This window comes from Pseudophryne corroboree, chromosome 10 (genome assembly GCF_028390025.1).
Source record: "Pseudophryne corroboree isolate aPseCor3 chromosome 10, aPseCor3.hap2, whole genome shotgun sequence".
In the NCBI taxonomy this organism is placed as follows: domain Eukaryota; kingdom Metazoa; phylum Chordata; class Amphibia; order Anura; family Myobatrachidae; genus Pseudophryne; species Pseudophryne corroboree.
In genome coordinates this window covers 214,799,205-214,812,065 of record NC_086453.1, presented here as the reverse complement: position 1 = coordinate 214,812,065, position 12,861 = coordinate 214,799,205, and positions in this window count along the sequence as shown.

Genomic DNA, 12,861 nt, shown 5'->3' with positions numbered 1-12,861 from the left:
AACCCAGTATCTTCACATTTGGTGGCAAGCAGATGGATCACTCAGGTTACAAGCATGGATGCAAGATACTGTATTACAGCAGAATGGAGGCAGCAGCACAATCCTACAAACACAACAAGGAGGGTGTCCTGCAAAAACTGTGTTATGCAAGAGAAATTGTAATCAACAAAGTGGATACCAAGGGGTCTCTAAACAAAAAATTGGCTCAATGGGACTTGGAGCAACCTTGTGATGAGGAGGAAGAGGAGGATATGGTCCAGGACCCAGTTGAGGGGACCGGTAATGGAACCAGGGCAGTGGAGCTTGTGAATGGAAGTTCGTCAGCTTATCGGCAGGCTGGAAAGCGGATATGTTGTTTATATTTACCAAGCTGCAGTACATTTGGGAGTACTGGAATAAAGCTCAGTGGGTAATCAGCAGGTGGAGAGTATCCAGCATACAGGACAAATTGTGTCATCTGGGGAATGTGTTCATGCACTGCAGAAGTGAAGCAGCCACATGGAATCTGCTGGGGGAGCCAGAGTTTGTGGAATTCAGGGAGAAAGTGATCGCCACAGTGGCCCAAACAACACAAAGAATACAATATACAGAGACGGAAGGGCAAGTCAGAGTAAATTGTCTTCCTGGAGAGAGCCAGAGGAAGTAGCACTGGATCGGGGGCCCCTGGATACCCCAGCATGGCGAGACCAGTGTTACAGGGTGGATGCTGAAAGGCACCATCTGCAACAGCTTTTCCCATACCCAAGGGAAGAAGATGACCAGTGTTCTACACGGAAGGAAGCTAGAGTTGAAGTGAAGAAAGCAGTGACCACAATCCTGGCACCCCAGGAGGAACTGCACTACAACTTTCCTTTTGTTTAGATGGAAGATGAGGACTTGGTGAGAGAGTGCCAAGAACCATCTGCCCAGTATGTTACACTGAGGAAGTCCGACCTTGACCTAGTGGATGCAATGAAGCACTGCTTGCAACCCCTTATCTTCTCCCTGGGGGAATGTTACAGTGAAACACTCTGTGACCAGCCTGAGCTGTGTTACAACTGGCCATTTGCGGGCTTGGAGGATATAGAAACCATCGCAGAGTGCCAGCAAGATACTGAGGAAGAAGTCAACATGGTCACCCTACCACCACTTGAGCAACAGAACCTCCAAGGGAATTCCTTAGGTGAGCACCTACCAGTCCTGGCTACTGAGCCATTCACAGTGTTGTGTTTGAGGGAGGGGGGATTGGCTTTTGAAGGAGAAGACCTGGACAGGGATCCGTCAGTCCTATCAGCTTCTCTGCAGCCACATGGGGAATTATGTGAGGGAACAGTGGAAGTGGCTTTTGAGGGGGAAGAGGTAAGAGACAAATTGTCAGATTCTGCTACTTCCCTGTAGCCTAAGTTCAATTTGCCTTTGGCAATAGGGCAGGAGCCCCAACATGTTACTGCCATTGGGCAGATTCTGGGCATGCAATCGGGGAGGGAGGAGGAGAGCCCCACAGTGTTGTGTTTGAGGGAGGGGGGATTGGCTTTTGAAGGAGAAGACCTGGACAGGGATCCGTCAGTCCTATCAGCTTCTCTGCAGCCACATGGGGAATTATGTGAGGGAACAGTGGAAGTGGCTTTTGAGGGGGAAGAGGTAAGAGACAAATTGTCAGATTCTGCTACTTCCCTGTAGCCTAAGTTCAATTTGCCTTTGGCAATAGGGCAGGAGCCCCAACATGTTACTGCCATTGGGCAGATTCTGGGCATGCAATCGGGGAGGGAGGAGGAGAGCCCCACAGTGTATCTAGAGCCATGGCTGAGCGCCAGCATGTGCCCGTCCTTATGCAACTGACAAATTTATGTATGGGACACATGGATAAAATACCCACTCCTGAAGTGCCAGAGGCGAAGGATGTAATGCAGTACCAGTAGGTAAACTGCTCTCAGCCAGCATCTCACTATTTGCTTGTTCTCAGGTGGGAGACCACAGAATGAGTGGGAGAGGTACAGGCATTTACAAGTATGTTTTGGGACCAGAGCTATTTGCTACCAGGGACATATAATTGGGCATCTGGTGAAGAACTGAATAATTGTGGATGGATAATCATAATTCCACCACAACCAAAAGACCCGTCATTAGACTCTTCAGGAAACATGGCCCTCAGTCCTTTTGACCCAGGTGGGAAAAAAGTGCCAGCTAGTTTGTACTGCCCAGGCACAGGGCTTAAAAGTGGTGGAGGAACTTCTGAACTGCTAATCACCCTCTCACCAAACCTAAGAAAATACTTACAGGATTTTCCCAACAGACTCTCTTGAACATTGATGACTGTACCTACAACTTGACGGGACATTGGGTCTAAAAATTGTGTTATGCTATCTGTTACCCTTTAGATAATGTATTCAGGTTAGACCTAGTTTTCTATTAGTTACTAACACCACAATGGACACTCAAAGGGTGAGTCATATAAGGTACCATTGACCTTTTTTGTTTACTCCCTATTGTCCAACAGTGAGCCGACCAGATGTTACACTCACTGACAGATGTAATCACCTTCATTAGAATATGTATTGTGTTCCAATGCTGTAAGATCCTAAAGGGGGTACACATGGGAGATTTTTCCTGGAGATGTGTGCTGAGCGATCTATCTCAGACCGCTCAGCACACATCTCTCTCCCCAGCTCAGCACAGCGCAATGTGTGCTGAGTGAGGGGGATGGGGGGGGGGGGGGGTGACGGGTGGATCGCTCATTTCACCCAGCGGTGAAATTAGTGATCTTCTAGATTTGGTATGCATGCTAAATCTAGTGCCGGCGATAGCGACGTGCGGATCTGCGCATCGCTTTTGCCGGCACCCCTACACACGGACGGCGATGTGTTCTTAATTTCTAAACAATCTAGTCAGATTGCTTAAAAATTGAGTGAACATCGCTTGGTGTGTACCCCCCTTAAGACAAAGAAAAACAAACACACTCTTGCAATATGAAGCTTCTGGGGTTATAAGTAGAGCTACCCAGAGAGCTGAGGGAGATTCTATGCTCCTTGATTAAGAAGTAATGTTCTGTCAGGAGTTTGTGGTGGGAATTGTCATGTGGAATTGTATTACCGAGGTGTGCTGAGCTATTTATAACCCATTCTGTTCAATAAACCACTGTTGGTTTTTCATATACCACCGTGCCTGAGTGATTTGGAACCCGGTATCTTCACACCTATATCCTCCTCATCCTGGTGTACGTCTACAGTGACATCCTCAATCTCAATATCAGCAACTGGGCTGGTGGTGTCCTTCCCAGCACTTGCAGGGGGCATGCAAATGGTGGTAGGAGCCTCCTCTTTCCATACAGTCTTGGGAAAGTCAGGCCTAGACATCGCAACCGCAGACACACTTGGACTCTCCTTGGGGATTTGTGATATCTCTGAGCACGCAATTGTTTTTTCCTGTGCTTTAACAAGCTTAATTTTTGTTACATTTTTCGAGAGGAAGGAGGGCGTCCATCCTCCTGAGAAGCTGAGTCACCAGTCATGAACATAGGCCAAGGCCTTAGCCTTTCCTTGCCACTTCGTGTAGTGAATGGCATATTGCCAATTTTACGTTTCTCGTAAGATAATTTCTTTTTTTCTGATAATTAATTTTTGCTTCTTGGATTTTACATGCCCTCTATGACATTGGGCATTGGCCTTAGCAGATGACGTTGATGGAATTGCATCGCCAATGTCGTGACTGGTGGCAGCAACAGCTTCAGCACTAGTACAAGGAACTGGAAGTGGTTCCTGATCTTCCATTATTTTTTCCTTCAAATTGTTGATCTCCATTTCAAAGGACAGCAACCCTTTATTATTACAGCACACAGAACAGTGCCCTTTTATTTTCACAGCACCCCTGTATTCTTAAAGCATACAGGATCAGTGTAATGTTATTTGAACAGCAGCACCCCTATATTTTTACAGCATACAGGAGCAGTGTGCTTGTAATGTTTAACAACTGCCCCCTGAATTTTTACAACATACAGGGCCAGTGTAATGTTATTTGATCAGCAGCACCCCTATATTTTACAGCATACAAGAGCAGTGTGCTTGTAATTTTTAATAACTGCACACCTGACTTTTACAACATACAGGGCCAATGTAATGTTATTTGAACAGCAGCACCCCTATATTTTACAGAATACAGGAGCAGTGTGCTTTTAATTTTTAACAACTGCACCCCTGAATTTTTATAGCATACACGGCCAGCAGCACCCCTATATTTTACAGTATACAGGAGGACAGTGCCCCTGCACCCTGTACAACACAGTGACAGCCAGGACAGCAACACCCATGTACAGCTGCAGCACCTGGCCGTAACAGCACATGAAACACCAGTGACAGCCAGGACAGCACCCCTAACACAGCACAGGTACACCACAGTGACTGCAGCAGCATCCTTACAGAGCACACACTAACCCCACCTGATGCCACTACCCACAGTGAGAGACAGAGGTCTGTCTCCCTCACTCTCCAAGTCCAGAGTGAAAATGGCGGCGATGCGCAGCTGTTTACATGGAATCCAAATCCCACGAGACTCCGACAGCGGGATGATGACATTTTGCCTCGTTCTGGTTTCCGAGTCTGGCAGGAAGTCCATAGTGGGACTCGGATCGTGAAGTTCGGGAGGTTCAGTTCTCAGGGAACTGAACCCGCTCATCCCTACTTATTGCCCTAGGGAATATGAATAACTGGACCCCTAGAAGCTAGGCAGTGGGAAGAATAGCACAGAGTAAGGACATGGGGCTACTGTCAAACTGGTGCAGCCAGATTGTGGTGTCTAACATAAAGTAGTTCTATTTGAGAGTCCATAAAGTATATCCTCTATTTAGTTATTTATTTATTTATTTATTTATTAACAGTTTTTTATATAGCGCAGCAGATTCCGTTGCACTTTACAATTGGAAACAATGATAAAACAAAACTGTGTAATAAGAGTCATAGAGGTAGGAAGGCCCTTCTCACAAGCTTACAATCTATCATACAGTATGTATACCCAGCTGATCTGTAGCAAACATGGATACTGATGCCCTTTAGCTTGGTTCAGAAGCTGCTGAAAAGAGAGCAGCTTCTGAACCAATCCCATTGACACACCCAAGCTCCCGTTAAGACACCACTGCCACACATTGCTCCAGGTGGATCAAGCTCTCAGCTCAGTATTATTAAAACAATTTATAACAGATCATACAGTATGTATAGTGCTGCAAGTATGGCGGTACTGTGTACCGGTAAGAAATTGATACCCGGTATGCAGTACCACTGGCCCGACCACCTTGCTTAAAGGCACTGCTGTGTGTGAGGGGAGGAGAGCGCAAAGGTCATGCCTCTCCTGCCCCAACAGTGCTCAGTTTGGCGGCAGCAGCATGTATCTAAAACCAGGCGCCAGTTCGTTAGAGCTCACGGACCGGCGGCGGCTCCTGATTGGGTGCCGGACCGCATGATTTGATTGGCTTATGAACCAGCGCCTGATTTGAGATACACGCCGCTGCTGCCTGAGACCGGACTGAGGGGCAGAGGAGGCACGCACTGTGCGCTCCACCCCTGACACACACACACAGCAGTAGTGAGCAGCACTGTGAGGGCATATGTGTATCTGGCACTGTGGGGGCATTTGTGTACCTGGCACTGTGGGGGGCATATCGGCACTGTGGGGGCATATTTGTATCTGGCTCTATGGGGGCATATTTGGCACTGTGGGGGCATATGTGTATCTGGCACTGTGGGGGCATATCTAGCACTTTGGGGGCATATGTGTATATGACACTATGTGAGCATATGTGTATCTGGCACTATGAGGGCATATCTGGCACTGTGGGGGCATATGTGTATCTGGCACTGTGGTAGCACATTTGAATCTGGCACTGTGAGGGCATATCTGGCACTGTGGGGGCATATGTGTAGTTGGCACTGCACTATTGGGGTCATATATGTATCTGGCCCCCCATATGTGAATTAAGCACCCATTTCCATTTGCGACGCCCGATGTGGAATGTGACCACACCCACATGCCACCTTCGGCGCATACACACAGTACCACTAAGACATTTTTTCTACTTGCACCACTGAGTATGTATACCAAGCTGATGCGTAGCAAACATGGATACTGCTGCACTGTAGCTGTGAGCTCTGACACAGGACAGACAAGAAATTGAGATAACATTAGCCCGGATTCCTGTTATTTGCAAAAAACTGAAATATTCTAATTATTAGCTGGCTCGGTATGCATGTTTCTGTGGTAGTCATGATCTGCAGCATAAATACTTCTATTACTAGCCTTATACTGGGGGATTACTGTACATTAGTCATCTTTTGTTACTGTATACGTGTTGCTTTCTGTTTAGAAAGACTGGTCAATTCATATGTTTCTTGTGTGTTCTTTATATTGTAAGACGCAATGTAAACTCTGTTTGGCAGCCTTCTATTTGCAGTTTCCTTTACGGTGAGGATTAGAGACTTTCAATAGGTGTGATAACTCTTTTAGTTTAAAGCTTTTCAAGTTTACCTCTGAATCTGCAAAGAATGCTTATTTCACACAGTCTGCACTTCATTGTCTTTGATTTTTCTGTCTCATCCTTAATCCTGGCAGAGATCCCCAAATCACAAAGGATGACTGCATTGCATGCTTAAATAGAGATAGATTAACTAGGCTGTGTTATATGGCTGTCTAAGGGTTGCAAATAAGCAGAAAAATAATGTATTAATAGATGGGCCAGAGCATTTGTGGTGACTGTCTCCTAATTGTGTACAGTTATACAGTAGTGTAGCCAGCAGATTAATTAATGCATGCACCATTAATGTGGAATAACTGGGAAGACGCACACGTAAAAAAGGCAAAACCACATTTCCAAATGCTCTAGAATTCAGGATACAGACATTCTTGATAGATCTGACTGGGAATGATAAAAGCCAGGACAGACTCCACAGTCTCATTTAAGGATCTATTATCTTTAGGTGTAAGAGCAGTAATTGGCCATTAATGGCTTTAAAGTTAATGACTTTTGCACTTTAGTGAACATTGATTGTTTGCGGATCAAAAGCTGATTTGTTAATAGAGCTAATGTCCTGTGGAAAGAGCTTTACATGTTACACGTACTGTATGTGCGGAGCGGGGAGGAGTAGAGGTTTTACAATACAATTGTCACGTTCACAGTGTAGACAACCTTTTTGTGGGTCAGACTAATATTCCTAAAAATGCAGCATATCCAATCAGATGGGCTTAGAGTTTATAGGGATTGTGCACTAGGGTGGTCATTCTGACCCATTCACTCGCTGCAGTTTGTTGCATGCCGGGGCATGGCAGCTGTCGTTACCTAGCGATCGCCTCTGAGACAGAGGCGGTCGCTAGGTGGGAGGGGGCTGACCGGCGGCGTTAAGCCGCTGTTTAGGGGGAGCGGTCCGGCCAACGCAGGCGTGGCCGGACCATTGGGGGGTTGGGCCGTGGCGGCTGAGTGACGTCTTATGCAGCCGCTGCGGCCAGCGGGAGCGACAAGCAACTTCTGGCCAGCCGCAGGAGCTGCGCTGGCCGGGAGTTAGTCCTCAAATACAAAGGCATCGCCAGTCTGTGATGCGTTTGTATTTGTGCGGGGTAGGGGGGGCGGACTGACATGCGGGGCGGACTAGCCCTGTGCTGGGTGTCCCCCCGCATGTCAGGGAACATGATCGTAGTTGTGCTAAATTTAGCACAGCTACGATCAACTCGGAATGACCCCCTAGGTCTTGGAAATCTGCACACTGACGAGGACAATACCATTGCATTTGCAGTCATTTCATAAGCTGCAGTATATTTAAACATAGAGGTAATTTTAAAAGAAGACAGAACACAATTTAAATGTAAAATACTTTTTTCACCTAAAGTATTGAAAATAAAATCATTATGAAAATACTAGTCTTGCAGGTCAAACAATTTCTGAATATATTAATTATTTTGCTGCAAGGGCTATTCCTATTAGCCAACATGCTCACTGTGCGTAAGTATAGAAACTGCCAGGTCCAGTGCTGAAATAAGGGTGATATGGGGTACCATTAAGAAATAACCATCAGCTCACCACTGAGGCATAATTTATATGGAGCATTTTTGTGTGTGGTACATAAAATGGTGTTAGTGTCAAAACTGTGAGTGGTATAATATGTAATAGGCATTACGGTGTGTGTGGTATAATATGTAGGGCAGTACAGTGTGTGGCATAATGTGTAATGGGCACTACGGTGTGTGGTATAATATGTAAGGCATTACGGTGTGTGGCATAATGTGTAATGGGAATTACAGTGCGTGGCATAATGTGTAATGGGCATTGCAGTGTGTAGCATAATGTGTAATAAGCATTACGGTGTGTGGCATAATGTGTAAGGGGCATTACGGTTTGTGGCATAATGTGGCATAATGTGACCATGTCACTATTGTCATGTAGCCACTCCCCTAGTTTTGTGTAACTACGTCCCTCATGACATGTGGCCACGCCCATTTTTACTATCAGAACCAATAAGAAAAAAATTCTACTTGCACCACTGGCCAGGTCTGACGTATACCTATAGCATATACTACTGTTTTTAAGATGCAATTTAAACCTAAATCTGCCTTTTTGTGTGTATGACTGAGTGTATTTACATCAAGTGGTGCAGAGAGGGGGTGGGGGGTGGAGTGGGTATCTGGGTCTGGGCTTGTTGTAGAGACCCAGCGGGGAACCAGGTCCACCCCCCTCCCCTTCCCTCAACCTGCTTACCTGCCCCCACCCCTCCCCCTGGATCTGTCCCTTGCTGAGGAGCGCGTAGCACCGCACACATTGTTTACACAGATTTTTTTGGTAGGGGTCATGGCCATGCATCAACGAAAGGCCACTTGCACAACATTTACCGAGCCATTGCCCTCTCTCTATGCCCCTGTATGCATCCACTTGTAAATTAGCCCCTAAAATGTGTACTACCACATTCTACTTATCCCCCAAAATATGTACTACCACATTCTACTTGTTTTATTTATTTATTAACAGTTTCACATATAGCGCAGCAAATTCCATTGGCATTAAAATTGGAAACAATGATAAAACAAAACTGGGTAATAACAAACAGTCATAGAGGTAGGAAGGCCCTGCTCTCAGGCTTACAACCTATCATACAGTATGTATATCTAGCTGATCTGTTGCAAACATGGATACTGCTGCGCTTTAGCTTGGTTCAGAAGCTGTTGAAAAAGCGACAGCAACTTCTGAACCAAGCCCACTGACACACCTAAGTTCCCACTAGGACACTGTGCCACACATTGCTTCAGGTTGATCAAGCTCTCAGCTCAGTATTATTAAAACAATTTCTAAAAGATATTTTTGTGGCAACCCTTGATAATTATCTAATTTACTGCCTCCATATTTTTAATGCTTTCTCTGAAGGTGCCAATAATAAGGGGTTGTTCAGTACTTCAATAGGAAGACTTTGGAACCATTAAGGCCCATTTTATATGGGTAAGTTCATTCATGAATATAAATGACTAAAATGATTAAAACATTCATATATAGAAAGGTTGCACATGTAATAAAGATGGTTCTGATGTCCCCTCACTCTTATAATTAATAGAAAATGCAGGTTTTACATATGAGCAGTATTTTAAAATTGGTGGTCAATAGGATTTTTTAGTGAATTTTTTTGATAGTTAACCAGTAAATGACCCTTAAGCCCCGTACACATTGGGGAGATGTGTGCTGAGCGATCTAGCACAGACCACTCAGCACTTATCTCTCCCCCTGCTCAACACAGTGTGCTGAGCGAGGGGGGACAGGGGGTCACTCATTTCACCCAGCGGTGAAAAGAGCGATCTAACTAGATTTGGCATACATGCATGCCAAATCTAGAGTCAGCAATAGCGACGCTCAGGATCGCGCATCACTATCGCTATGCGCATACACACAGTTTCCCCGTGTGTACCCCCCCTTTACATACTCTCCACCACAAATCAAATTGCCATCAATGGTCACAGAGCTATCACTGTTCCCATACAATGGAGCCCTGGTAACATTGGAGAAGTAGGGCAGTGATCCTACAGTAATTAGCATACTAGCTCAGTTGCTCTTTATTATGAGAAACCGAATGAGTGACATATGAAAAGAGGTGGTTTAAACCTCTAGGATGGGGAAACATGGCTATGATCACTTGTCATTGCAGCCTATAGTAGTGTAGAGGCTTGTGTTTTAAAAAAGTTTATTTACGTGATTGGTGTCTTAGGCCAAAGTCTCTTCAAGTTTCCAATCTTCTCACCCTCCCTTCCCTTGAGCATGTTTAGTTTGGTGATTTTGTGTAGGCTATTTTGCAGCAGGAAAGAATGTCAGGTTACCAGCCCTAGTGGTTTAGGTGTTATTTATTTAGGTGAGCTCCCTTCTGGTAGTTGACTGTGTCATCCTAATGGGGGGCAGTATCATGACCAAAACGGTAAAGTTAGATGGTTGAGTGGATACCTTTGTTGTTATAAGGGTTTGATGTTGTGTTTGTGCACCTTGGGTGGTATATGTCTGCAATGCAAGTTGTTGGATTTGATTGGACATTTCTACCATACGTCTCTTAAATAAATAAATAAATAAATTAATAAATATATATTTAATTAATTAATAGCTTCTGCCAAATCTACGTCTCCGTGTTTTTATTCTTGGTATATTTTAGTTGTTAAGTGATTTGTACACATCACACTATGTCCGATAGAAGGTTTACAGATTACCATATTTTATTATTATGGTAAAGGGGGTGATAAATTGGTAAGGCTTCTAGGACTACCTGGTGTATTTCAACTTGGGTAGCGACCAGGGTTGAACATGGCTTAAACCCGGGTCGCGGTGTGGTGCTGGGTCGATGCTTCCTGGCACCTGTTCAGACTATGGAGATTATGTCATCTAAAAGCGCCGCCTCCCCATGTGACGTGGTGACATTATTGACCCAGGTCAGGGCCGCCAAGCTGCAAGGGGTCTCAGCTGGGTCGCACCTGGGATGTACCTGTGTACAAATCCCGGGTGTGACCCAGCAAATGCGGTCTAAAAGCAGTATACAGTTAAGTAAACTGTTTGCAAGAAAAGTATAACAAGAGGAAACAATATATAATAAAAAAAAGAAGAAAAAAAGTGCGTGGGGGAAAAAGAGCATATGTAGCAAGAAACTGACAACCTGTCAAATTTATAATTCATATTGCCGTTTCACAAACTAAAAAAAAAGTTTTAGGTTACTTTATTATTTTGGATTAACATAAAGTAAAAACAGTCAAATGCTTCGCTGAAACTGAACATTTTTAAACTTCTAAAAATAATCTTTAAATTAATTGAAAATAATGTATGATGTATAATGTATGAGGAATGCAATGAAAATTGAGTTATAGAAATATATAAGATTTCAATATACAAGCACAACAACGGCAAGTTGTTTGAAGTATAATATAAGTTGGGTTAGATGTGGACTCACCAGACAGTATGCAGGGCAAATGCAGGATTTCTATAGGGGGCTTTCCAAATACTTGATATTAGTTTTTAAAAATCTAGAGTCTGCCTCATACAATGTACAGTGCACATAATACAAATGACACATACAGGGTATAAGCAGTTATATGCATCCAGGGGTGCTTTAACAGAGGAGGGGGCCCGTGTGCACCTCCGGGTGGGCCCCCTCCTCTCTACAGCACAGTAGTCTTTGGCATAGTGCCAGAGTCTAGTGCGCATGCGCAGATCTCTGGAAACATGCCCCCCCGACATGTTTCGGAGACCAATTAGGCTACTGCGCATGCGCAGGAGCCAAACTGGCAGCGATGTTCGCTGTGAAAGCAGCACATGACTCTGGACTCCGGAAAGGTAAGTGTTAAAATCTGGGTGCAGTGTGTGTGATGTGCCGTCTTCACCCCCCCCCCCCCCCCCCCCCCGGACCCAGAGGCCCATGTGCACCGCACACACTGCACCCATTATAGAAACGACAAGTCTGGTACAAGAGTGCGCCTCCGGAATCTTGGGAGAATAGTTTATCTGCACCCCTGGCCCAGACAGGTTGCTGGCAGCCCAGCGGCCGGTGCAATAAAGTTTTTTTTCCTCCCGTTGCATGACATCATGATGTAGGATCGCTGGATGGCAGAGTTGCAAAGGGGGGTATTAATTAGTTAGTGTGGGCTGTAGTGTCATGGAAAGGAGGGCTAAAGAGTCGCAGGGAGGTGATGCAGAGACATGGGGCAGGTGACGCTGAAGGCTTGGGGCTTGGGAGACACACGGGGATGTGCTGAAGAGACACTGGAGAATGGATGGTGCTTAGAGTGTAGTTCAATAAATAAGGTAACAAGAACTCTGGCATGTGTAATGTTCTCTACTTTATTCTAATTTCCAGCCACACCATAGCAGGTAGACCGCTGCTTCCCCTTACGGCCCTTAGACTGCACCTCATATCAGTCATACTGCCCCAACAACAGGTGTAAAATGGCAGGGCTAGCTTATACATGGTCAAACATTGAGGTACATAGTGTGATAAAACCTGCTGCATATTTCTCCCAAACATTTTGTAGTGTGTACAAATTTGGCTGATTTAAAAATGTTTCTGCTGATAGTTCTGCTGATAGTTCATTTAAAAATGTTTGGATTTAGCTAGAGATGAGCGGGTTCGGTTTCTCTGAATCCGAACCCGCACGAACTTCATGTTTTTTTTCACGGGTCCGAGCGACTCGGATCTTCCCGCCTTGCTCGGTTAACCCGAGCGCGCCCGAACGTCATCATGACGCTGTCGGATTCTCGCGAGACTCGGATTCTATATAAGGAGCCGCGCGTCGCCGCCATTTTCACACGTGCATTGAGATTGATAGGGAGAGGACGTGGCTGGCGTCCTCTCCATTTAGATTAGGAGAGAGAGAGAGAGATTGACCTGAGGCTGATACTGT